At 48.9% G+C, this 15,803-nt stretch overlaps 2 long non-coding RNA genes across 3 annotated transcripts in view; one reads left to right on the forward strand and one right to left on the reverse strand.

Moving 5' to 3' along the window:
* LOC127029255 (uncharacterized) overlaps nt 1–15,803 on the reverse strand; it is a 182,128-nt gene that overhangs the window by 40,920 nt on the left and 125,405 nt on the right. The gene's annotated exons all lie outside the window — the stretch shown is intronic.
* Nucleotides 2,577–11,433, forward strand: LOC127029252 (uncharacterized). Of its 2 annotated transcripts, none has more exons than XR_007768151.1 (8): nt 2,577–2,632; nt 2,787–2,865; nt 3,143–3,183; nt 3,270–3,323; nt 3,419–3,515; nt 4,597–4,740; nt 6,377–6,576; nt 11,264–11,433. It is a non-coding gene; the product is annotated as an uncharacterized LOC127029252 (long non-coding RNA). The 2 variants fall into 2 exon arrangements; XR_007768150.1 differs by lacking the exon at nt 11,264–11,433 and adding an exon at nt 10,037–10,333.

Below are 15,803 nucleotides of genomic sequence, written 5' to 3' on the forward strand. Positions count from 1 at the left end.
TTCTTGTGTACCACAGCCCTGTCTGAGCTCTGTAGCGGACTTTGATCCTCTCGTGGTCCCTCAGAAACCCGTCCTCAGGTTTGTTTGTGCCTCAGAGCGCTCTTATTCTCTTTACCACCTAGGGTGCCTCCATTTGGTCCCTCGCCTCCTGAGGACATCTGTACTCTGTTCAAATCCCCTCCAGACTTCCTCCTTGTGTCCCTGAGCCTTCTTTGGTGTCTTTGGCCCAATCGGGACCCCTCTAATGGTGTCACGATGCCTGTCGATGCCTTCGAGGTTGCCCTTAGCAGACTTAGCTTTGTAGCGGACCTCACATCCCTCTCGTTGCCTCAGAGGACTTCCCGAGTCCATATCTGTGACCCAGCCCAGTCATTCTGTCCTCTCTTCCCTCTAGCCGTGCCTCTATTCGTTCCCTGGCCCTCTGATGACATGGTTACTCGGTTCAGATCCCCTCCGGATTTAATTGCCATATCTCCAATCCTTTTTCTGTCTCTCTGGTTTCCTCAGGACATTTCTTCTCCCGGTCATGATGCCTCCTGAGACCTTTGTGCTCCACGTCCATCTTGTAGCACTTTAGGTGGGGCCATCTTTGAGCCACAGAACACTCAGTTGTTCCTCTACGCTATCTAGGATGCCTGTGTTCAGTCCCTGGCCACCCGAGACGGTGTGTACTCTGCTCAGATGATCACCCAAGTTCCTTCTTGTCGTCCCTAAGCCTTCTTTTGTCCATCAGCCCCCCTCAACAACCTTCTCCTCACAGTCACACCGCCTCCCGAGACCTTCCTTGATCTCCACAGCACCTTGTAGCACTTTGTCTCCCTTTCTATCTCTCTTGTTCCATCAGAGCCTCCCTTCTTTCTTTGCTATGCAGCACTCCTTTATCTTTCTCTCTGCCATCAAGGGTGTCTCCATTTGGTTCCTCTCACTCAGTGGTCTGTAGTTTGCCTAGATGCCCTCCTGAGACTCCAAGGCCCTCGCTGTGTCTCCAAGACTTCTCTTCTTACCCTGCCCCCTCCTAATTCCTCTACTCTCTATAACAATGTCTTCCAAGTCCTTTCTTGTACTCCACAGCACTCTTGTAGCGCTTTAGCTCCCTTTCGATTTATTTTTTTGTGCTCTTCAGAGCACTCTTATCTTACTCTTTGCCATTTAGTATGCCTTCATTCAGCCCCCGGCCCTGTGACAACATCTGTACTTTGTTGAAATCCCCTTCAGAGTTCCTCATTGTTACCTCTGAGGCTTCTTTGGTCTCTCAGGCCCCCTCGGGACTCCTCAGCTCCCTTTGACGAGCTCTCGCAAGACATCCCCTATGCCCTGGAGCCCCGTTTTAGCTCAGGAGGGCACTTTGCACCCCTCTCTTCCCCTCAGAACCCTTCCTGAGTCCGCATCTGTTACCCCAGTCGGTCTTTCTGTCCTCTCATCTGTTTGGTGCGCCTCCATTTGGTTCCTGGTCCCATGAGGACATCCGTACTTTGTTCAATTCCCTTTTGAGCTCATTGCATCCCCAAGACTTCTTTGGTCTCTCTGGCCCCTTCGGGATCTCTCTAATCCCTGTGACGATGCCTCTTGTTCTGTCAGAACCTTTTCCAATGCTATCTTTGTGCTCCAGAGGAGTCTTTTTGTTTTCCATCTTATAGTAGGTTTCTATTTGGTAGCTGGTACCCCAAAGATGTCTATCATCAGCTCAGATCTTGTCTTGTGTTTTTCAGAGAAGGCGATAGCCTTCATCTATTTTTATTAACACACCTCCTATGGTGGTTTTTGTTGTGTTTTGCAATTTATTTTTATTCTAGCTGTTTAGGTGTTAATTAGGTTGCTTCATACAGTGTCTGATACTTTTCTTGTATTTTCATGGTTTTTTTGCGTTTTCTGTTCTTTGGGACTCATCTAGTTCTGTTAAGGGAGTCGCTCAGAGAGACTGCCAAGGTGACCCTGAATCGTCAGTGATTTACAGTAAATAATTTACTTTGCAAGCAGAGATATTTTTGAGAAGGGATTCTTATGGGATCTAATTCTGCTTTCTCATTCAGCCCTATCCAGAAGGCAGTTCTGGTAGAAGTTAGGTAGTATGCATGGTCTTGCTAGAAACAAAGTGTAACCCCATAGCATTTTCTTTTAGGAAACTAAAGGACATCATTTTTGAAAATAATACTGTTATTGCATTTAATGAGCTACTTTCTCACATGGCTTAGTAGGACATCTATCTTTGTCTACCTATGCCCCAGAAAAAATAAGTTTAATTACATACCCGGTCACATTGCTGATGCAGTGTAGATGTAGTTGTAGAAAAAGAGCAGGTATCGTCATTTCCAGTAAGGGTTGCTTATCTCTGTTCAGCGCTTTGCATGCTGTAAACTTCAGGCAGCTGAGAAAACTCCCTGCTGCTCCTCTGGCCGCCTTTATGTCTTCTGGTGGTTGGCCCCGCCCCTTTCCCAGGGGATTGTGGGAAGGGGGTGTGGGCAGGGCCCGGGGTATATGAGCCGCAGCGTCTGCTCTGGGAGCTCATTCTGCTCCTGAGCTTCTTTGGTGTCAGTGATCTGCTGTTCCTTCAGTCCTTTGCAGCTTTTGAGTTGTCTAAGCTGTCTGGGCAGATGCGTGTTGCCGTTCAGAGAAGTGGAGGTGTCTGTTTGAGGTAAGAGCTTTGGGACCAGTCAAAGTTCAGCAGCATATGTAGCAGAAAGTACACTTGTATGCAAGTTTCTCTTTTTTAGGTCAGTAGTTTTGTGTTGAGTGTTCAGGGGTGGCATGATGGTTTAATAGTATGTTGTTTTTTATTTTAATTTTAGGTGCATTGCATTTTCCTGGAATTCCTGCCTTTATTGAAGATGGAACCTTGTTTTCTTCACCAGCTTTGCTGTATGCTGTGTGAGTTGCTGATATCATCACTCTTAACAGGACTGATGGTGAGATTATCTAGTAGGGGTTAGGGTGAGCATCTTGTATGCATCTGTATATGGAGTTTTGGCATTTCTCAAGAAAGGGGCAGGGACATAAGGCATAGTGTCTTTTGGAGTATGGGACGGCTCATCACCTTTCCCAATTGCTCACAGAGTATCATATTGTTCCTAGAACCTTTTCAGCTTACAGTAAGCCCCTCATAGATTATAAGTGTCAGGATCTCACTTTTATTTGGTTTTTGCAGGTGCCATGCAGGCCACCTTTGGACTTGGATGAGCATTTGGGGTGAGTGGGGATAGTAGTGAGGAGGAGCATGGGGCTGGTGATTTCTTGCAAGCACAATGGTAGTTTTCTGTCTTCTGGTATCTTAGGTGCCACAAGCGATGATGGCTGCAGTGTCCAACACTGGAATCTGTGTGGAGCAGGTGAGCAGAAGGCCATGTTGCTTTTGAGGACGGTGTTGTGGAAGAGGTCTGTGCTGACCTATGTGATATTTACTGCTGGCACTGTTTTTGTGCAGATGATGAAGAGGAACCTGGCAACTGCAGGAATATCCTGGTTTGCTGATGTGGTTTTTGTTGAGGATGGATTCAGATCCCCAGCCCTCTGAAAGCTAAGTTGAGTGACTGGGGACCACTGCCCTACAGTGTGTAACTTTTATTTCAGTTGGAAAGAGACTTTCCAAAATGGAAATCTTTCTCATTCAAAGAAGTTGCATTTTATGAACTTCCCATCAGAGTGTATTTTTAGAGATGATGTAATTGGCAGTAGAAGTCATCAGCAATAAGATTTTTCACTGTTTAAAAAACAGTCAATTTTCTTCGTAAGACCCAGGTACAGCAAGTCTTTCAGTAGCTGAGGGCATCCCTGGTCTTTGGGTTCTCAGTTGTAACAGTTGAGATATCATAAAAACATGTTCCTCTGCGTGCTTCAGTACAGCCAAGAGCATTAGCAAATCTGCCAATCCTTTTTGGTAGCCTTATGTATTGCAGCACTGGGGACTTGATTTTTTTTTTTTTTTTCTTTTTCTCCACAAAAGTAAAATCATATGGGGGATCTCATCTCACTGGTTTTTCTGTCATAAATAAAACTTTAAAAGAAGTTAAAATTGTAAAATTTACAAATTGACTTGCATTGTTTAAACTGTAACTGCCAAATAGCTGTAGCATATAATTTTATAGGTGTACTTAAGCAGTGAGGTATTTTGTCTAAATCTTGAAAAAGACAGGCAACTGACTGTTATGGGGGTTTTTTTCCTGGTATTTTGATGGAGTGCTCTGAAGTCCTTTATTTCTGTCTCGCTTTCAATGGCGCATTTCCCTGGCAGTTCAGTAGCATCTCTCTTGGGCACTGCAGCTGGCCAGATGTCCATCCTAATCATGTAACACAAAAAAAAACCCCTAGTCAACTTATAGCTGTGTATTTTGGAGACAGGTAATTTAATGGTATCAATTCACAGCTATGCAAGTTAAACTAATGCAACAGGAAAATCAACTGCTTTTATCGTATAGGTATTGTTATTGGATGTATATAAAAATATGCATGCCTTTTTAGTATAAAGTGAATTACTGAGATTTAGTCTTTCTTTTTTAGTTTACTCTTTAAAGTTTTATGCTTCACTTCCAATTTTGTTGACCCAGCAAGCCAGACGTGTTATTTTAGTAGGCTGAAATACAGTTTGGGATTTTTGTTTTTCAGATGCGGTGGTGTAAGCATCTCGCGATGCTCAATAGATTCCCCCCCGAGCCCAGCTTTGCCTGCCGGTGGCTAAGAAGACTCACCGTAAGGGGCCGGCCCTGTGCCTGGAGGCTCCTGGCTCTGTCTGCAGCGGGTGCCCCGCAGGTGCACAGCAAGGGCTGTGTTGGGGGGAGAGTGCGGGGCCGAGAGGGACCGGGGGCGTTTGTTGCCCTGGGGAGCCCCTCCCAGCGTGGGAACGGAGGGGCAACATCCCAGAGCAGAGCCTGAGCAAGGGATGTGGCGCCATCCCCTGTCACGCTCCCCTTTGCCCCCCCCCCGCCTCGTGGGCCGGTTGCCAGCCTGCAGGACAGGGGCTGGGGGGCTGCAACTGTTTGGGGGGAGCACTCCCCCTTTAGCTTCCTAGCAGAGCCACCCTTTTGGGGGGTGTGTATACATATGTCAATGACAGTCTTAAAGTAACGAGCTGCTGGTTGGGCTGTTTCCCTCATTTTGTGCCTTTTTTGGGGGTGAATAAAAAGGGGAGGATTGGGGAGGTGTGGGGAGGTGATGATGTCATTTGGGGCAGCAGTGTCAGCGGGGGGGCAATGATGTGGCAGAGGAGCAGGTGAGTGGTGGATGGGGGTGGGTCACAGCCCCAAAATGCCTGAGAATTGGTGGATGGGGGGTTTAAAAAACAATAGAAACTGTAAATATGGGTGTGAGGTGTTTGAAATAGAGAAAAAGATCTCGGGTTTATAGATATTGAAAAATAATATTGTTTTATATATAAAAAAGGATTTCAAAATAGAAACCTCTATCTACTGTATCATATAAAGGATTATAGAATATAAAAAAATTCTGACTAGAGATATATATGTAGGGGTTTAAAATACAAAAATAACTTGTGTGTATATATAAATTAAAAAATAAAGGACTTTAAAAATGCAAAAAAGATATATTTTATATACGAAGGAATTTAAAATAGAAAGAAGTCTGACTAGGTAGAGCTATCCACACTACACTATGTAACACTTAGTAAGTCTAAGCGGAGATGTCTGAAAAGATGCTAAAGTGTCAAAATACCTAATAGGTCTAAAGATAAATAGTCTAAATAGATGGTCTGTATGCTTAAGGGAAATAGGTAAGTGTAAACAGAGATAATATGTAAGTCTAAATAGATATTCTATATAATAAGTGGAAACAGAGATATGTGTAAGTAGAGATAATATGTCTATGTCTAAATAGATATTCTATATAATACATGGAAATAGATATATGTGCAAATATGTGTGTGTCTCAATAGATATTCTAGACCATGTGTTGCAGGTCATCCCAGGTGAGTTATCTGCTATGGATTATCCCAGGTGGACCCCCTGGTGCAGGTCATCCCAAAGCATGTCCCCCCTGCCATGTCTGCGGGGGGCTCCCGCCCCCCTCTGGCCCCTGTGTCCATGGGTGGCCCCCCCCCAGTCCTGTGTCCGTGGGTGGCTCATGCCCGTTGCCATGTGTGGCTCATGACCCATGTGAATTTTTCCCCACGTGAGTTCCCCACCGCCCCTGAGCTACTCTGCCACCGGACCCGTGGGTGCTGCCTGCACCCGCCATCTCTGGATGTTTCTCCATTTCTGCCCCGCTCCCTGTCCATTTTCTCTTAGCTTTTCTGTCCTCCATCGTCCCCCTTTTTGCTTGTATATCTGCATAACACTGCCTGTCTCATTGTTTCTTGCTATATCCCCTGCCTAGTTCGCTGTCCCATTATTCCCCTCTGTCCTGATCCCTGGCCTCTTTTCTCATCCTGCAGTCCATCACAGCCATGGAGTGCACAACCGAGCGAGGCTGCGTGTCTAGGAAGTTTCATCTCGTAAGAGCTGTGAGACACCCACGTATTCTCTCAGGTGGAGGACAGCCAAGTGACCAGAGTTACAGAAGAGGGAGGAGAGCAGGAGAAAGAAGGGTCTGAACTGACAAATTCTTCTGGCAGCGCCGAGAGCAAGAGCTGTGGTGAGTCCTGGGCCCTTGGGGCCCTGTCACCCCTCCTCTGTGTCCCGGTCCCTCCCTGTCCCTCCCCTGGCCCCTCTCTTTCCCACGCTGCTGTGATTTTCTTTGCTTCCCTGTACCTCTCATCTTCTCTCTATTCTTCTGTCCTGCTCCGTCTTCCTCTCTCCCTTTCTCTCTTGTTCTACCGCTCCCTTTTCTTTTTCTGCCTGTGTTTTTGTCCTGTTCTCTCTCCTTCCTTCTTGTCATCCTTCGTCTCTGTCCTGCAGCCCATCACTGTTTTTTCCTTTTCCATCTCTTTGTCCTGAGCTGCACCTGTCTTTTTTTTTTTTTCTCTGGCGTGTTCCCTGGCATTCTTTTCCTCTCTGTGCTTGTACCCATCCCTAATTTTCCTTTTCCATTTCTCTGTCCTGCTTTCAGTCCCTGTTTTTTCTCTGGCTCCATCTCCCTGTCATTCTCCCTGTTGCTCTTGCTTGCTCCCCATCCCTCTCTTTTTCTCTGTATCCCATTTTCTTCCTCCCTGTCCCTCACTTGCTTTCTGTATCCCTCTCTCCTTCCTCCTGTCCTTCCTTCCCCTGGCTTCTGGCCTGCTGCTTGTCACTGGTTTTCTTTCTCCTGCTCTCTGTCCGCGTTCTGTCCCTCTCGTTCTCTCTCTGTCCCTCTGTCCTTCCTCTAGCCTGTATTTTGCACTCTCTATCCCTCTGCCCCTAACGCTTCTTTCTCCATCTCTCAGTCCTGCTCCCTGGCCTTTTTTTCCTCCTACTGTCCATCTGTCCTGCTTCCTCTCCCTGGTTATTCTGCCTTTATCCCTCTGTCCCGCTGCCTGTCTCATTGTTTCTAGTTATATCCCCCTGTCCAGCCAGCTGTCCCTTTTTTCCTTTCTCTCTTCCCTACTCTGGCCCTACTTTTTCTTGCTCCATCTCTGTCCAGCAGCCCATCATTGTTTTGTTTTCTTTCTCCATCTCTTTGTCTTAATCTGCATCTGGTTCTCCCACCCCACCCCCAGTCCCTCTGTCCTGTTCCTTGTCCTGCTTTTTGTCTCCAAGTCCCGTGCTCTAGCCCCATCTTTCTCTCTCTCTCCCTCCTTCTTTTTCTCTGTGTCCCTTTGTCCTGTTGCTCATCGGTATTTTTTCCTTCTGTTCCTCTGTCCTGCTGCCTGTCCCTTACTTCTCTGTCAATCCCTTTGTCCTGTTGCCTATGTTATTTTTGCTGTCTGCATCCCAGACAGCTCTGTCGCCCTTCTGCATCCCAGTCCCCTCCCTTCTATTTCTCTCACTGCTGGCATTTTTTCACTTCCCTGTACCTCTCCCTCTCTCATTCTCCCGAGTCCCCCTCTTTCTCTGTCGTTCTACCTCTCTGTGTTCTTTTTCTCTCTATATGCTTCTGTCGTGTTCCCTGTCCCTCTTTTTTTTCATCCTCTGTCTCTGTCCTGCAGCCCATCGCTATTTTTGTCTTTCTCCATCTATCTGTCTGTCTTCCTATCCCAATTCTTTTTAATTCCTCCCCATCTGCCCTTTAGCCCTTCACAATTCCCGCCCCCCCAATTCTCTCTGTCTGGCTCCATGTCCCTATTTCTAAATTCCTCTCTCTCTGCCCTGTATTCTAGATATGCTTTTTCTTGCTTATATTCTCTTGTTCCAGGTCCCTGTCCCAATGTTTTAATGTCTTCCCTCTCTGTCCCATAGCCCATTTTTGTCTTTATTGTTCTCTCTCTGTCTGGCTCCCTGTCCCTATTCTTTAATTCCTCTGTCTCTCGCCTTTAGCTCATCGATTTAAAAACAAACAGAAACCTCAGTCTCTCTCTGTCCACCTCACTGTCCCCCTTTTTAATTCCTCCCTCTCTGCCCTGTGGGCCATCGTTTTTCCCCACGCGAGTTTTTCCCCACGCGAGTTTTTCCCCACGCGAGTTTTTCCCCACGCGAGTTTTTCCCCACGCGAGTTTTTCCCCACGCGAGTTTTTCCCCACGCGAGTTTTTCCCCACGCGAGTTTTTCCCCACGCGAGTTTTCCCCACGCGAGTTTTCCCCCACGCGAGTTTTTCCCCACGCGAGTTTTTCCCACGCGAGTTTTTCCCCACGCGAGTTTTTCCCCACGCGGTTTTCCCACGCGAGTTTTTTCCCCACGCGAGTTTTTCCCCGCGAGCACGCGAGTTTTTCCCCACGCGAGTTTTTCCCCACGCGAGTTTTTCCCCACGCGAGTTTTTCCCCACGCGAGTTTTTCCCCACGCGAGTTTTTCCCCACGCGAGTTTTTCCCCACGCGAGTTTTTCCCCACGCGAGTTTTTCCCCACGCGAGTTTTCCCCACGCGAGTTTTTCCCCACGCGAGTTTTTCCCCACGCGAGTTTTTCCCCACGCGAGTTTTTCCCCACGCGAGTTTTTCCCCACGCGAGTTTTTCCCCACGCGAGTTTTTCCCCACGCGAGTTTTTCCCACGCGAGTTTTTCCCCACGCGAGTTTTTCCCCACGCGAGTTTTCCCACGCGTTTCCCACGCGAGTTTTTCCCCACGCGAGTTTTTCCCCGCGTCGACCCGCCCCCGGGTGGGGTTCGCGGGACCGCCCCCCGCCCCCCTCTGGCCCCGCCCCGGGTGGGGTTCGCGGGACCGCCCCCCGCCCCCCTCTGGCCCCGCCCCCGGGTGGGGTTCGCGGGACCGCCCCCCGCCCCCCTCTGGCCCCGCCCCCGGGTGGGGTTCGCGGGACCGCCCCCCGCCCCCTCTGGCCCCGCCCCCGGGTGGGGTTCGCGGGACCGCCCCCCCCTTTCTGCCTCCTCTGTCTCATAACCCATTTTTCTCTTTACCATTCTCTATCTCGCTCCGTGTCCTTTAAGTCCTCCCCCCTTTAGCTCATTGAGGGTTTTGGTATTTCTCAGTCTCTCTCTGTCCACCCCACTGTCCTTTTTTTTTAATTCCTCCCTCTCTGCTCTGCGGCCGATCGCTATTCTTTGTTTTTCTCCATCTCTCTCTGTCTGGTTCCCTCTCCTTTCCTCCTTCTCTGGCCTGTAGCCCATCGCTATGGTTTTGCCTCCGCCTCTGCCTCTCTCTCTGTGGCTCCCTTTCCCTATCTTTCAATCCCCCCACCTGCCCTGCAGCTGATTGCTGTCCTATTGATTTATGTGGCAAGGTTTTGTTAGCTGGGGGTGGAGGCAGGGGCTGCAGGGGTGGCTTCTGTGAGAAGACACCAGGAGTTGCCCCTGTGCTGGGCATAGCCAGTTCCAGCCCGCTCCAAGACAGATCTGCTGCTGCTCAAAGCTGAGCCCGTCAGCAACGCTGGTAGCACCTCTGTGATGACATATTTAAGAAGGGCTAAAAAATGCTGCGCTGAAGCTGTGACAGAGAAAATGCGAGTGTGAAACAGCCCTGCAGACACCAAGGTCAGGGAAGGAGGAGGGGGAGGAGGGGCTCCAGGCACCAGAGCAGAGATTCCCCTGCAGCCTGTGGTGAAGACCATGGTGAGGCAGGCTGTCTCCTTGCAGCCCGTGGAGGTCCATGGTGGAGCAGACATGCACCCGCAGCCCGTGGAGGACCCCACGCCAGAACAGGTGGATGTGCCTGCAGGAACCTGTGACCCTGTGGAGAGCGCACACTGGAACAGGCTCCTGTCAGCAGCTGTGGAGAGGAGCCCATGCTGGAGGAGGTTTGCTGGCAGGACCTGTGGCCCCGTGGGAAGGACCCCACGCTAGAGCAGAAGAAGAACATGAGGAGGAAGGAGCAGCAGGGACAACATGTGATGAACTGACCGCAACCCCTGCTCCCTGTCCCCCTGCACTGCTTTGGGGAGGAGGTAGAGAAGTGAGGAGTGAAGATGAGCCCAGGAAAAAAGAGAGGGGTGGGGGGAAGGTGTTTTTTAGATTTGTTCTTTTTCTCATGATCTTACTCTGATTTTGACTGACAATAAATTATATTGATTTCCCCAAGTCCAGTCTGTTTTGCCTGTGACAGTAATTGGGGAGCGATCTCTTTGTCCTTATCTCGACCCACAAGCTTTTTCATTGTATTTTCTTTCCCTGTCTTGTTGAAGAGGGGAGTGATAGAGCAGCTTGGTGGGCACCCGGCAGCCAGCCAAGGTCAAACCCACTACAGTCTCCTTCTATCGAGCTCCCTGTCCTTGTTTTTCAATTCTTGCCTATGTTTCTTTAACACCATCAATTTTGAAGCTTTCTTTCTACTTCTCCATCCCTGTTTTTTAAATTCTTGCATATGTTTCTTGAACCTAGTCACTTTTAAAATTTTCTTGCTACTTTTCCCTCTCTCTGTCTCCCTGACCGAATTTTAATTTCTTGCACCCCATCGCTTTTCAAATTTCCTTCCTACATCTCCCTCTATGCAGCTCCGTGTACGTATTTTTTAATTCTTGATATGGTTCTTGTATCCTGTTGCTTTTTGAAACTTTCTTTCCAACTCTATCCAGCTCCCGGTTTCTATTTTTTATTTCTTGCCTATGTTTCTTTTCCCCTATCACTTCAGAAGTGTTCCCCATCCCTTGTCTTGTCTCTGTCTTCTTGTCCTGCTGGTCCCTTCCACCTCTCTCCCCTGCCCCCTGCCTCTCTTATTTATCCCTCCATCTCTCTGTCCCTGTTTTTTTTGCTCCATCTCTCTGCTCTCCTCTCTCTATGCTGTTGTCCTGCTCCTTGTCCCTCTCTTGTTCGCAGCACCCTGTTTTCTGGCTCTCTGCCCCACTCCTCCATGTCCCTCTGTCCCAGGAATGGCCAGTCCCTGCAGTGAGGAAGGATCCCTCCGAGCTGTCCCTAACAGAGCAGACCACCAGCATGTGGTGCTGGGAGCTCAGTGCCCCCGTCAGCTACATGCGTGAGCCACCACGTATTGAGGAAGCCTTCCGGATGAGGAGCATCGAGGTGTGCACTGCGCGCTGCTGAGCAGGTGAGGGTTGGGCAGGTGGCACTGCGGTGGAGGAAGGGGCAGAGGCAGAGAGACATGTTAGGGTGGTGATGATACCACCTGTTTTAATCGTATGTAAATAGACCTTAGTAGTTGTCATTCTCTTGTAACTGCTAGATGGTATGTGAAACATTTCTTTACGTAAATAAGCCTTAGTAGTCATTATCCTGTAGTTGTCTTTATCTTGTAACTGCTAGAAGTTACATGAAGCGTTTGCAGGTACGGATAGAGCGTTTTTTAACAAGAACTTATCTTAAAGTAACAACCACAAGGACATGCTCAGTCAATGAGGGATAGAATGCTTACTTGACGAAAATAACAACTTAATGTGAACTTTGTCTCGGAATGAGTAGGGGGCACCTCCCCAAACGACCACAGACGGCCACTCGGGAACCCTGCGCATGCGTAGTATAGCTCTGCAACATTAGCAATATGTAAATGCAGTAAATAGGAGGGATTAGTGTGACATGTATGTAACGAAAAGAGGATGTATGAAATGTGATGTTGTCCTGGTTTCGGCTGGGACAGAGTTAACTCTCTTCTTAGTAGCTGGTACAGTGTGTGTTTTGGATTTAGTGTGAGAATACTGTTGATAACACGCTGATGTTTTAGTTGTTGCTAAGTAGCGCTTATCTTAAGCCAAGGACTTTTCAGTTTCCCATGCTCTGCCAGCAAGCAGGTGTGCAAGAAGCTGGGGAGGGAGCATAGCCGGGGCAGCTGACCCGAACTAGCCAAAGGGGTATTCCATACCATAGAACGTCGTGCCCAGTATATAAAAGGCGGGGGAGTTGGCCGGGAGGGGCGGATCGCTGCTGGGGCATCGGTCAGCAGGTGGTGAGCAATTGCATTGTGCATCACTGGTTTTTTGGTTGGTTGTTTTTTTCTTCTCTCCCTTTTTTTGGTTATATTCCTTTTCATTACAATTATTATTATTGTTAGTATTATATTTTACTTTAGTTATTAAACTGTTCTTATCTCAACCCACGAGTTTTACCTTTTTTCCCCGATTCTCCTCCCCATCCCACTGGGAGTGGGGGGAGCGAGGGAGCGGCTGCGTGGTGCTTAGTTACTGGCTGGGGTTAAACCATGACATGTGTCTCCATTTTAGTTTGCTGTCCCTATTTTTTAATTTTTTCCTTTACTTCCTTAATCCTGTTGCTCTTAAAATGTTATTTCTGTCTACTTTTATCCACTTACTGTTTCTATTTTTTAATTCTTTCCTGTCTGTCATGAACCACATTGCTTTTTAAATTTTCTTTCTATGTCTACTTTTATCTAGTTAACTGTCTCTATTTTCCATTTTGTTTACTCTCATCATTCTTTTCATTTTGAAATTTTGTTTCTAGGTGTACTCTTATCTAGTTTTCTGTCCCTATTTATTAATTTTTTCCTGTTTCCTGTATCCTGTCACTTTTAAAATTTTTGTTCTATGTCCACTTTTATCAAGATGTCTCTCCGTGTTTTTTAATTTTCCTGTCTGTCCTGTACCCTGTCGCTTTTACATTTTCTTTCCTCATCTATTTTTACCCAGTCTGCTGTCTTTATTTTTTAATCCATTCCAGTCTGTCCTGTACCCAGTCGCTTTTTTCTTTTCTCTCAGTTCATCCCGAGGCTTTAGAGGGTCTCCTCGGCACGCTTTTATCTCTGGAGCATAATTTGTACCCCTCTCGGTCTGTCAGAACCTCTTCCTCACAGCAGTCTTTTTGTCCTCTCCTCCATCTCGCTTGCCTCCAATCGGTCAGCGACTCCCTCATGACATCTGTGCTCTGTTCAAATCCTCTCCGGAGTACCTTTGTGTCCTCGAGCCACCATCTGTCTCTCCGGCCACCTCAGCACCCCTCTATTTCCGTCACGATGCTTCCTGTGAGCGTCCTTGCGTTCCACGACCATCCTTTAGTTCTGCAGTAGGCTTTGTATCTTTCTTATTCAGACACAACTCTTCCTCGGGCCTTCACTGTGCCCCAGAGCACTCTTGCCTTCCCCTCCGCCATGTCGGATGCCTCCATTCCGTCCCTGGTCCCCTGAGGACATGTGTACTCTGTTCAGATCCCCTTCCGAGCACCTCACTGTGTCAGCAATACTTTGTTGGTCTCTGTCCCCCCTGGGGCCCTCTCGTTCCCATCACGATACCTCCCGAGACTGTCCTCGTGCCCCATGGCACCCTTGGAGCTCTGCTGCCCTCTTTGTATCTCTCTCATTCAGACGGAACCCTTCCTCAGGCTTGCTCTGTGCCCCAGAGCTCTCTTGCCTTGTTCACTGCCATCTAGGATGCCTCGATTCAGTCGCTCGTCCCCTGAGGACATCTGTACATTGCGGGGACACCTTCTTCAGTTTGCATTGTGTCCCACAGCCGCCTTCTCTCTCTCTTTCACTCTCAGCACCCCTCTGCTGCCATCATCGTGCCTCCTGAGGCCATCCTCGTGCCCCACAGCCCTCTCTTGGCTCTGTAGCGCACTTTGCGCCCTTCTCTCCTCCCCGAGAACCTTTCCTGAGGCCACCTTTCATCTCCGGGATGCTCTTGTTGTCCTCTATGCTAGCGAGGCTACCTCTGTGCAGTCCCTGGTCCCCTGAGGACATCGGTAGTCTGTTCAAATCCCCTCTGGACTTCTTCATCATGTCCTCGAGCCTTCTTTGTCTGTCCCTCTCAGAACCCTCTGCTACTGTCACGATGCTCCCGAGGTCTTAGATGTTCCCTGCAGCACACTTTTAGCTCCGTGAGCCCCTTTGGACTCGTTTTGTTGCAATCGCACCTCTCCCAAGATCTCCGTTCCCAAATAAGCGCATTCTTTTTCTTCTCTATGCCAGCTAGGATGCCTCCCAAGACCTTCCTTGCGCTCCCACAGCACTTTGGTAGCACTCTGCCTCCCTTTCGATCTCTCTTATCCCTGCGAGCCTTTCATGCCCCTCTGCTCCCAGTCACCCTGCCTCCACAGATGCCTTCTTTGTGTACCACAGCCCTGTCTGAGCTCTGTAGCGGACTTTGATCCTCTCGTGGTCCCTCAGAAACCTGTCCTCGGGTTGGTTTGTGCCTCAGAGCGCTCTTAGCATCCCCTCTGCCATCTAGGGTGCCTCCATTTGGTCCCCGCCTCCTGACGACACCTGTACTACTGTTTCAAATCCCCTCCGGACTTCTTCCTTGTGTCCCTGAGCCGCCTTTGGTGTCTTTGGCCCAACCGGGACCCCTCTAATGGTGTCACGATGCCTATCGATGCCTTCGAGGTTGCCCCTTAGCACACTTTTAGCTTTGCAGCAGACCTCACATCCCTCTCGTCCCTCAGAGGACTTCCCGAGTCCATATCTGTGACCCAGCCCAGTCATTCTGTTCTTTCTTCCCTCTAGCCGTGCCTCTATCTGTTCCCTGGCCCTCCGATGACACGGTTACTCGGTTCAGATCCCCTCTGGATTTAATCGTTGGGTCTCCAATCCTTTTTTCTGTCTCTCTGGCTCCCTCGGGACATTTCTTCTCCCAGTCACGATGCCTCCCGAGACCTTCCTCGTGCTGCACATCCACCTTGTAGCACTTCAGGTGGGGCCATCTTTGAGCCACAGAACACTCATTTGTTCCTCTACGCTGTCTAGGATTCCTGTGTTCAGTCCCCGGCCACCCGAGACCCTCTGTACTCTGCTCGGATGATCACCCGAGTTCCTCCTTGTCGTCCCTAAGCCTTCTTTTGTCCGTCAGCCCCCTCAACACCCCTCTCCTCACAGTCACGGTGCCTCCTGAGACCTTCCTCGATCTCCACAGCACCTTGGAGCACTTTATCTCCCCTTCTATCTCTCCTGTTCCATGAAAGCGTCCCTTCTTTCTTTGTTACGCAGCGCTCCTTTGTCTTTCTCTTTGCCATCGAGGGTGTCTCCGTTCGGTTCCTCTCCCACTCAGTCATCTGTAGTTTGCCTAGACACCCTCCTGAGACTCCAAGGCCCTCGCTGTGTCTCCAAGCCTTCTTTTCTTACCCTGCCCCCTCCTAATTCCTCTACTCTCTATAACAATGTCATCTGAGTCCTTTCTTGTACTCCACAGCACTCTAGCAGTGCTTTAGCTCCTTTTCGATTTTATTTTTTTTGTGCTCTTATCTTACTCTTTGCCATTTAGGATGCCTTTGTTCAGCCCCCGGCCCCTGACAACATCTGTACTTTGTTGAAATCCCCTTCAGAGTTCCTCATTGTTACCTCTGAGGCTTCTTTGGTCTCTCAGGCCCCCTTGGGACTCCTCCACTCCCTTTGCCGAGCTCTCGCGAGAGATCCCCGATGCCCTAGAGCCCCGTTTTAGCTCGGGAAGGCACTTTGCACCCCTCTCTTCCCCTCAGAACCCTTCCTGAGTCTGCATCTGTTACCCCAGTCGGT

Source organism: Gymnogyps californianus, unplaced genomic scaffold, assembly GCF_018139145.2.
Source record: "Gymnogyps californianus isolate 813 unplaced genomic scaffold, ASM1813914v2 HiC_scaffold_85, whole genome shotgun sequence".
NCBI classification, from domain to species: domain Eukaryota; kingdom Metazoa; phylum Chordata; class Aves; order Accipitriformes; family Cathartidae; genus Gymnogyps; species Gymnogyps californianus.